Raw genomic sequence first — 10,756 nt, 5'->3', positions numbered from 1 at the left:
TTACCCTGCCCCCACCACCCAACAGACTCTTATCCTGCTGCTGCTCCCCCAACAGACTCTTACCCTGCCCCCACCACCCAACAGACTCTTATCCTGCCCCACCACCCAACAGACTCTTACCCTGCCCCCACCACCACCCAACAGATTCTTACCCTGCCCCCACCACCCAACAGACTCTTATCCTGCCCCAACAGACTCTTACCCTGCCCCCACCACCCAACAGACTCTTATCCTGCCCCAACAGACTCTTACCCTGTCCCCACCACCCAACAGACTCTTACCCTGCCCCCACCACCCAACAGACTCTTATCCTGCCCCCACCACCCAACAGACTCTTACCCTGCCCCACCACCAACAGACTCTTACCCTGCCCCCACCACCCAACAGACTCTTACCCTGCCCCAACAGACTCTTACCCTGTCCCCACCACCCAACAGACACTTACACTGCCCCCACCACCCAACAGACTCTTACCCTGCTCCTGCCACCACCCAACAGACACTTACCCTGCCCCCACCGCTACCCCAACAGACACTTACCCTGCCCCCACCACCACCCAACAGACTCTTACCCTGCCCTCCACCACCCAACAGACTCTTACCCTGCCCCCCCACCACCTCAACAGCTCTTACCCTGCCCCCACCACCCAACAGACTCTTACCCTGCCCCCACCACCCAACAGACTCTTACCCTGTCCCCACCACCCAACAGACTCTTACCGTGCTCCAAACATCCAACACACTCCTACCCTGTCCCCCCACCCAACAGACTCTTACCCTTCCCCAACATCCAACAAACTCTTACCCTGACCCCCACCACCCAACAGACTCTTACCCTGACCCCACCATCCAACAGACTCTTACCCTGTCCCCCACCATCCAACAGACTCTTACCCTGTCCCCACCATCCAACAGACTCTTACCCTGCCCCCACCACTCAACAGACTCTTACCCTGCCCCCCCACCACCCAACAGATTCTTACCCTGTCCCCCACCACCCAACAGACATCTTACCCTGCCTCCACCACCCAACAGACTCTTACCCTGCCCCCACCACCCAACAGACTCTTACCCTGCCCCCCCACCACCCAACAGACTCTTACCCTGTCCCCACCACCCAACAGACTCTTACCCTGCCCCCACCACCCAACAGACTCTTACCCTGCCCCCACCACCCAACAGACTCTTACCCTGCCCCCCCACCACCCAACAGATTCTTACCCTGTCCCCACCACCCAACAGAATCTTACCCTGCCCCACCACCCAACAGACTCTTACCCTGCCCCCACCACCCAACATACTCTTACCCTGCCCCCCCACCACCCAACAGATTCTTACCCTGTCCCCACCACCCAACAGACACTTGCCCTGTCCCCACCACCACCCAACAGACTCTTACCCTGCCCCCACCACCCAACAGATTCTTACCCTGCCCCCACCACCCAACAGACTCTTACCCTGCCCCCCCACCACCAAACAGATTCTTACCCTGCCCCCACCACCCAACAGATTCTTACCCTGCCCCCCCACCACCCAACAGACACTTGCCCTGCCCCACCACCACCCAACACTCTTACCCTGCCCCCCCACCACCAAACAGATTCTTACCCTGCCCCCACCACCCAACAGATTCTTACCCTGTCCCCACCACCCAACAGACTCTTACCCTGCCCCCCCACCACCCAACAGATTCTTACCCTGTCCCCACCACCCAACAGACACTTACCCTACCCCCACCATCCAACAGACTCTTACCATGCCCCATCACCCAACAGACTCTTTCCCTGCCCCCCACCACCCAACAGACTCTTGCCCTGTCCCCACCACCCAACACTCTTACCCTGCCCCCCACCACCCAACAGACTCTTACCCTGCCCCCACCACTCAATAGACTCTTACCCTGCCCCCCCCCCACCCAACAGACTCTTGCCCTGCCCCCACCACTCAACAGACTCTTACCCTGCCCCCACCACTCAACAGACTCTTACCCTGCCCCCACCACCCAACAGACTCTTACCCTGCCCCCACCACCACCCAACAGACTCTTACCCTGCCCCCACCACCCAACAGACTCTTATCCTGCCCCAACAGACTCTTACCCTGCCCCCACCACCCAACAGACTCTTACCCTGCCCCAACAGACTCTTACCCTGTCCCCACCACCCAACAGACTCTTACCCTGCCCCCACCACCCAACAGACTCTTACCCTGCCCCCACCACCCAACAGACTCTTATCCTGCCCCAACAGACTCTTACCCTGCCCCCACCACCCAACAGACTCTTACCCTGCCCCAACAGACTCTTACCCTGTCCCCACCACCCAACAGACACTTACACTGCCCCCACCACCCAACAGACTCTTATCCTGCTGCTGCTACCCCAACAGACACTTACCCTGCCCCCACCGCTACCCCAACAGACACTTACCCTGCCCCCACCACCACCCAACAGACTATTACCCTGCCCTCCCCACCCAACAGACTCTTACCATGCCCCCCCACCACCTAACACTCTTATCCTGCCCCAACCACCCAACAGACTCTTACCCTGCCCCAACCACCCAACAGACTCTTACCCTGTCCCCACCACCCAACAGACTCTTACCGTGCTCCAAACATCCAACACACTCCTACCCTGTCCCCCCACCCAACAGACTCTTACCCTTCCCCAACATCCAACAAACACTTACCCTGACCCCCACCACCCAACAGAGTCTTACCCAGACCCTACCATCCAACAGACTCTTACCCTGTCCCCCACCATCCAACAGACTCTTACCCTGTCCCCTCCATCCAACAGACTCTTACCCTGCCCCCACCACCCAACAGACTCTTACCCTGCCCCCCACCACCCAACAGACTCTTACCCTGTCCCCACCACCCAACAGACTCTTACCCTGCCCCCACCACCCAACAGACTCTTACCCTGCCCCCACCACCCAACAGACTCTTACCCTGCCCCCCACCACCCAACAGATTCTTACCCTGTCCCCACCACCCAACAGAATCTTACCCTGCCTCACCACCCAACAGATTCTTACCCTGCCCCAACCACCCAACACTCTTACCCTGCCCCCCCACCACCCAACAGATTCTTACCCTGTCCCCACCACCCAACAGACTCTTACCCTGCCCCCACCACCCAACATACTCTTACCCTGCCCCCCCACCACCCAACAGATTCTTACCCTGTCCCCACCACCCAACAGACACTTACCCTGTCCCCACCACCACCCAACAGACTCTTACCCTGCCCCCACCACCCAACAGATTCTTACCCTGCCCCCACCACCCAACAGACTCTTACCCTGCCCCCCCACCACCCAACAGATTCTTACCCTGCCCCCACCACCCAACAGATTCTTACCCTGCCCCCCCACCACCCAACAGACACTTGCCCTGCCCCCACCACCCAACAGCTCTTACCCTGCCCCCCCACCACCCAACAGACTCTTACCCTGCCCCCACCACCCAACAGACTCTTACCCTGTCCCCACCACCCAACAGACTCTTACCCTGCCCCCCCACCACCCAACAGACTCTTACCCTGTCCCCACCACCCAACAGACTCTTACCCTGCCCCCACCATCCAACAGACTCTTACCATGCCCCACCACCCAACAGACTCTTTCCCTGCCCCCCACCACCCAACAGACTCTTGCCCTGTCCCCACCACCCAACACTCTTACCCTGCCCCCCACCACCCAACAGACTCTTACCCTGCCCCCACCACTCAATAGACTCTTACCCTGCCCCCCCACCACCCAACAGACTCTTACCCTGCCCCCACCACCCAACAGACTCTTACCCTGCCCCCCCACCACCCAACAGACTCTTACCCTGCCCCCACCACTCAACAGACTCTTACCCTGTCCCCACCACCCAACAGACTCTTACCCTGCCCCCACCACTCAGACTCTTACCCTGCCCCCACCACCCAACAGACTCTTACCCTGCCCCCACCACCCAACAGACTCTTACCCTGTCCCCACCACCCAACAGACTCTTACCCTGCCCCCACCTCCCAACAGACTCTTACCCTGCCCCCCACCACCCAACAGATTCTTACCCTGCCCCCCCACCACCCAACAGATTCTTACCCTGTCCCCACCACCCAACACTCTTACCCTGCCCCCCCACCACCCAACAGATTCTTACCCTGCCCCACCACCCAGATGTAATGTGTCATTGCTACAGTTGTAAATGTGTATATATTATTATCATCTTTATCGTCTCATTCACTTCTCTTTTTATTTTTTATTAATTTTGAGCTGCATTGTTGGAGCCCAGAACAAGAGAGAGATTTTCACTGTACCCTGGAATTACATCTGAGTCCCTGTCCATGTAACCAATTACATCTGAGTCCCTGCCCATGTGACCAATTACATCTGAGTCTCTGCCCATGTGACCAATTAGATCTGAGTCCCTGTCCATGTGACCAATTACATCTGAGTCCCTGTCCATGTGACCAATTACATCTGAGTCCCTGTCCATGTGACCAATTACATCTGAGTCCCTGTCCATGTGACCAATTACATCTGAGTCCCTGTCCATGTGACCAATTACATCTGAGTCCCTGTCCATGTGATTAATACACTCATCTAATCTAATTAACAACGTTATTTAAAAGTGTTTTCTAAAATGTATTATTATTACAATAATACTGTTGATAGTTATTATTATTGTTATTATTATTAATAGTAGCATTATATATGTTTTGTTATTTGTATTACTGCTGTTACCATGACAACTATCTATCTAGTAATCATTACTTTTAATGCTGTTAACAAATATCAGTGTTATAATATTATTTCTGCTTTTGACGGTGATTTGATGGTCTCCAGAATGGAAAAGGTTGGGAACTGCTGAGCTAGTCAGTCACATCTGTGTGGTAACATGATAGGATGGGTAACCAATGATATACAATGATTCTGCAGCCCCAAAACAGACTGATTAGAATGTATAGTATATGATGTTACATTGAACTGTCACGTCCTGAACCTTGTAAGGGGTCATTTTCTATAGTAGAGTGGTCAGGGCGTGACAGGGGGTGTTTTTCTTGCTTTCTGTTTCTATGTGGGTGTTCTAGATTTCTATTTCTATGTTGGGGTTATTGGGATGATCTCCAATTAGAGGCAGCCGGTTCTAGTTGTCTCTTATTGGAGGTCTTATTTATGTAGGGGGTTTTCCTTTTGTATTTTGTGGGTTGTTAATTCTTGAGTAGTGTTTGCCTGCTCTGCGTTACGGCTTTTGTTGTTTTGTTATTTAAAGTGGTTGGTGTATTGCATTTAGTTTCACGATTAATAAAAAGATGTGGAACTACGAACACGCTGCGTTATGGTCCGATCCTTCAGAAAGCCGTGACATGAACTAATCACAGTAATCACAGACAAACTCACACACACAGTATATACAAAGACACACAAAATACATTCCTTTTAATTTACATGTACTACATGTATTTGCAGAGATTCTGCACATCAGGAATATGATGCCATTTGCGTCATCTTTGGCTGATCAGTAAAGGTCCAGGGTCATGCTCAGGGGGTTACTATGGAGATAGAGGAATACGTAAAGGAGTGACAGGTTACACAGCTCCTTATATGTCCTTCAGACACTCTCAAGTCATTGGTAAAGGAGTGACAGGTTACACAGCTCCTTATATGTCCTTCAGACACTCTCAAGTCATTGGTAAAGGAGTGACAGGTTACACAGCTCCTTATATGTCCTTCAGACACTCTCAAGTCATTGGTAAAGGAGTGACAGGTTACACAGCTCCTTATATGTCCTTCAGACACTCAAGTCATTGGTAAAGGAGTGACAGGTTACACAGCTCCTTATATGTCCTTCAGCCACTCTCAAGTCATTGGTAAAGGAGTGACAGGTTACACAGCTCCTTAAAACCTGTTACGGCTGGGGGTTCCGCTAGCGGAACGTTTCGACAACATCCGGTGAAATTGCGGAGTGCGAAATTCAAATTACATTATTAGATATATTTAACTTTCATAAAATCACAGGTGCAATGCACCAAAATAAAGATTAACTTCTTGTTAATCCAGCCGCTGTGTCAGATTTCAAAAAGGCTTTACGGCAAAAGCAAACCATGCGATTATCTGAGGACAGCACCCCATCATACAAACACATGACAATCATATTTCAACCCGCCAGGCGCGACACAAAATTCAGAAATAATGATATAATTCATGCCTTACCTTTGAAGATCTTCTGTTGGCCCTAACCCTAACCCCATAAACATCACAAATGGTCCTTCTGTTCGATAAATTCCATCGTTATATCCCCAAAATGTCCATTTATTTGGCGCGTTTGAATCAGAAAAACACCGGTTCCAACTCGCCCAACATGACTACAAATGATCTAATAAGTTACCTGTAAACTTGATCCAAACATTTCAAACAACTTTCATAATCCAATTTTAGGTATTTTAAAACGTAAATAATCGATCAAATTTAAGACGGAATATACTGTGTTCAATAGCGGATAAAATGAAAGTGGAGCAAGCTCCTGGGCGGGCCCCAAACAAAACAGTCAACTCGGCTCGACACTCAGAAAGGAAAGGGCTACTTCTTCATTACTCAAAAGAAAAACAACAACCAATTTCTAAAGACTGTTGACATCTAGTGGATGGCATAAGAACTGCAACCAGATGCCTCAAAAATCTAGATTCCCATAGAAAATCTATTGAAAAGAGTGAACTCAATTGTTTTTTTCCTGGATGGTTTGTCCTCAGGTTTTCGCCTACCAAAAAAGTTCTGTTCTACTCACAGACATTATTTGAACAGTTTTAGAAACTTTAGAGTTTTCTATCGAAATCTACCAATTATATGCATATCCTAGCTTCTGGGCCTGAGTGGCAGGAAGTTTAATTTGGGCACGCATTTCATCCGGACCTGAAAATACTGCCCCCATCCCAAACAGGTTAAATGTCCTTCAGCCACTCTCAAGTCATTGGTAAAGTGGTGACAGGTTACACAGCTCCTTAAATGTCCTTCAATGGTCAATGTGTTCCAGACGTGAGGCTCTCACTGAGAAAACTGCTGATAGACTGAGGTGGTTGTGTTGATATTCAGTCTCTCTCATGAACCTCTAACAGGAAAGCTGCTGATAGACTGAGGTGGTTGTGTTGATATTCAGTCTCTCTCATGAAACTCTAACAGGTCAACACTGTACAATATATTCATCAAATACATTTATGTTGAATGTGTGTAGGACTGACTGACCCTCCTGCTAGATAGGGGTCCAGCTAGGTACCTAGTGGAGGACTGACTGACCCTCCTGCTAGATAGGGGTCCAGCTAGGTACCTAGTGGAGGACTGACTGACCCTCTTGCTAGAAGATCCACACTTCCAGGAGGCTGCAGAAGGAGAGAGGCTGTGTGGTTGGTCCTTCAGTAAGTGTATTGGTATTATAGTGGTCATGTTTGATTGACATTTTCTGTACATTTTTGGGAGCCTGAATTAAAGCAACAGACAGCAAGAACATGTTGAACCATCCTGTCTGTCTATTCTGCCTGGTCTCCCCACACCCAGGGGTTGATTACAACTGTTGATCTGAAGCAGTGACCAAAGACAGGGGTCCAGCTCCACAAGAAGGTTGATCATCCTGGAACTAGACTCATTTCCTTTTCTCAACACCATGTCGATGAGGTCACGTGCCTTCTCTGCCCTCTCAGCTATCCCCTTTAGTGAGTCCTTTTCCTCACTTCCTTCAGACAGAGTGAGTTGTAATCCCATAAAGAATTGTCGTGTCTTTGGGGTACCATTAAACTGAAGACATGTTTATCAATTAACTCCCTGTAATTATTATCACGCGATTAAACTGATTAATCGTTTAATTGTAATTAACTAGGAGATCGGGGCACCAAGGAAAATATTCAGATTACAAAGTTATAATTTTCCTAATATAACTTTCCTATATTATAATATAGGCCGATTATCTTCTGGTTTAAATGGTGTATTTTACCTCGCGTCCAGTCTCATTCCAAACGTCGTAAATTGTTGTATCTGCACGAACCCAGTCTTTACTAAAATCATCCATACATCAATTGTCTTAACCTCTATGGGCTAGCTGGGACGCAGGCGTCCCCCCCGTGGTGCACTCCATCAACAGCAGGTGCATTTCAAGAGCGGCAAATTTGAATCCAAATAAATGTCAAAATTCAAATTTTTCAAACATACAACTATTTAACACCCTTTGAAAGATAAACATCTCCTTAATCTAACCACGTTTTACGATTTCAAAAAGGTTTTACGGCGAAAGCATAAATTTAGAGTATGTTAGGACAGTACATTTACAAGAGTTGTGTGTAATGTTTTGTCAATTCAAAGACAGGGTCACCAAAACCATAAAACCAGCTAAAATGATGCACTAACCTTTTACAATCTCCATCAGATGACACTCCTAGGACATTATGTTAGACAATGCATGCATTTTTAGTTCTATCAAGTTCATATTTATATCCAAAAACAGCGTTTTACTATGGCATTGATGTTGAGGAAATCGTTTCCCTCCAATAACCGGCAGTCAAGTCAGCATCACAAATTAAATAATTAAAATTAGAAAACATTGGTAAAATATTATATTGTCATTTAAAGAATTATAGATTTACATCTCTTGAACGCAATCAACTTGCCAGATTTAAAAATAACCTTACTGGGAAATCACACTTTGCAATAATCTGAGCACTGCGCCCAGAAAAATACGCGTTGCGATACAGACTAGTCGTCATGTTGGGGAGATTTAAAATCGAAAATACTATGTAAATAATCCATTACCTTTGATTCTCTTCATCAGATGTCACTTCCAGGTATCACAGGTCCATAACGAATGTAGTTTTGTTCAAAAAAGCTCATCATTTATGTCCAAAAATCTCCGTCTTGTTAGCACATGATCTAAGCCAGCCGGACTTCTCGTCATGAACGAGGGGAAAAAATATATTTACGTTCGTTCAAACATGTCAAACGTTGTATAGCATAAATCATTAGGGCCTTTTTTAACCAGAACATGAATAATATTCAAGGTGGACGAATGCATACTCTTTTATAACGTATTGGAACGAGGGTACCCAACATGAACTCGCGCGCCAGGTGTCTAATGGGACATCATCGTTCCATGGCTCTTGGTCGGTCAGATCTCCCTCCAGAAGACTCAAAACACTTTGTAAAGGCTGGTGACATCTAGTGGAAGCAATAGGAAGTGCCAAAATATTCCTCAGCCCCTGTGTTTTTCAATGGGATAGGTTTAAAGGCAATACAACACATCAGGTATCCACTTCCTGTCAGAAAATGTCTCAGGGTTTTGCCTGCCAAATGAGTTCTGTTATACTCACAGACACCATTCAAACAGTTTTAGAAAATTTAGGGTGTTTTCTATCCATATGTAATAAGTATATGCATATTCTAGTTACTGGGTAGGAGTGGTAACCAGATTAAATCGGGTATGTTTTTTTATCCAGCCGTGTCAATACTGCCCCCTAGCCCTAACAGGTTAATCTGGTTACTAATCCTACCCAGTAACTAGAATATGCATATACTTAACAAAACTACATTCGTTATGGACCTGTGATACCTGGAAGTGACATCTGATGAAGAGAATCAAAGGTAATGGATTATTTACATAGTATTTTCGATTTTAAATCTCCCCAACATGACGACTAGTCTGTATCGCAACGCGTATTTTTCTGGGCGCAGTGCTCAGATTATTGCAAAGTGTGATTTCCCAGTAAGGTTATTTTTAAATCTGGCAAGTTGATTGCGTTCAAGAGATGTAAATCTATAATTCTTTAAATGACAATATAATATTTTACCAATGTTTTCTAATTTTAATTATTTAATTTGTGATGCTGACTTGACTGCCGGTTATTGGAGGGAAACGATTTCCTCAACATCAATGCCATAGTAAAACGCTGTTTTTGGATATAAATATGAACTTGATAGAACTAAAAATGCATGCATTGTCTAACATAATGTCCTAGGAGTGTCATCTGATGGAGATTGTAAAAGGTTAGTGCATCATTTTAGCTGGTTTTATGGTTTTGGTGACCCTGTCTTTGAATTGACAAAACATTACACACAACTCTTGTAAATGTACTGTCCTAACATACTCTAAATTTATGCTTTCGCCGTAAAACCTTTTTGAAATCGTAAAACGTGGTTAGATTAAGGAGATGTTTATCTTTCAAAGGGTGTAAAATAGTTGTATGTTTGAAAAATTTGAATTTTGACATTTATTTGGATTCAAATTTGCCGCTCTTGAAATGCACCTGCTGTTGATGGAGTGCACCACGGGTGGCACGCTAGCGTCCCACCTAGCCCATAGAGGTTAAATCGGGTACATTTTTTTTATCCAGCCGTGCAAATACTGCCCCCTAGCCCTAACAGGTTAAAATCATGTATTTACTACACTAAGTAATTAACAGAAAACATACAAACAGTAATTATCGTCACAAAGGATTGGTAGAGTAATGTGCCCTAATGGCTAACAGGCACGGCTGGTCTGTTAGACAATGGGTCATAAACGGTCAGCTGAGGAGGTACACAGAGTTCATTAATATTAACAATTGACAATTGAACGCTCACTCATTCGGGATCCTTGTTGGAGCGTCGTTCTGATGGAGAGTTCTCTCTCTCTCTCTCTCTCTCTCTCTCTCTCTCTCGGTTAGAATGGATCTTTCAAAGCGACATTCATTAATGTCGTCATAGAATGGATGTTTCGTTGGTCTTCGCGTTCAATGATATCAT

The sequence above is a fragment of the Salmo salar genome, chromosome 04 (genome assembly GCF_965601325.2).
Source record: "Salmo salar chromosome 04, fSalSal1, whole genome shotgun sequence".
NCBI lineage: Eukaryota > Metazoa > Chordata > Actinopteri > Salmoniformes > Salmonidae > Salmo > Salmo salar.
This window is presented reverse-complemented; position numbering follows the sequence as displayed.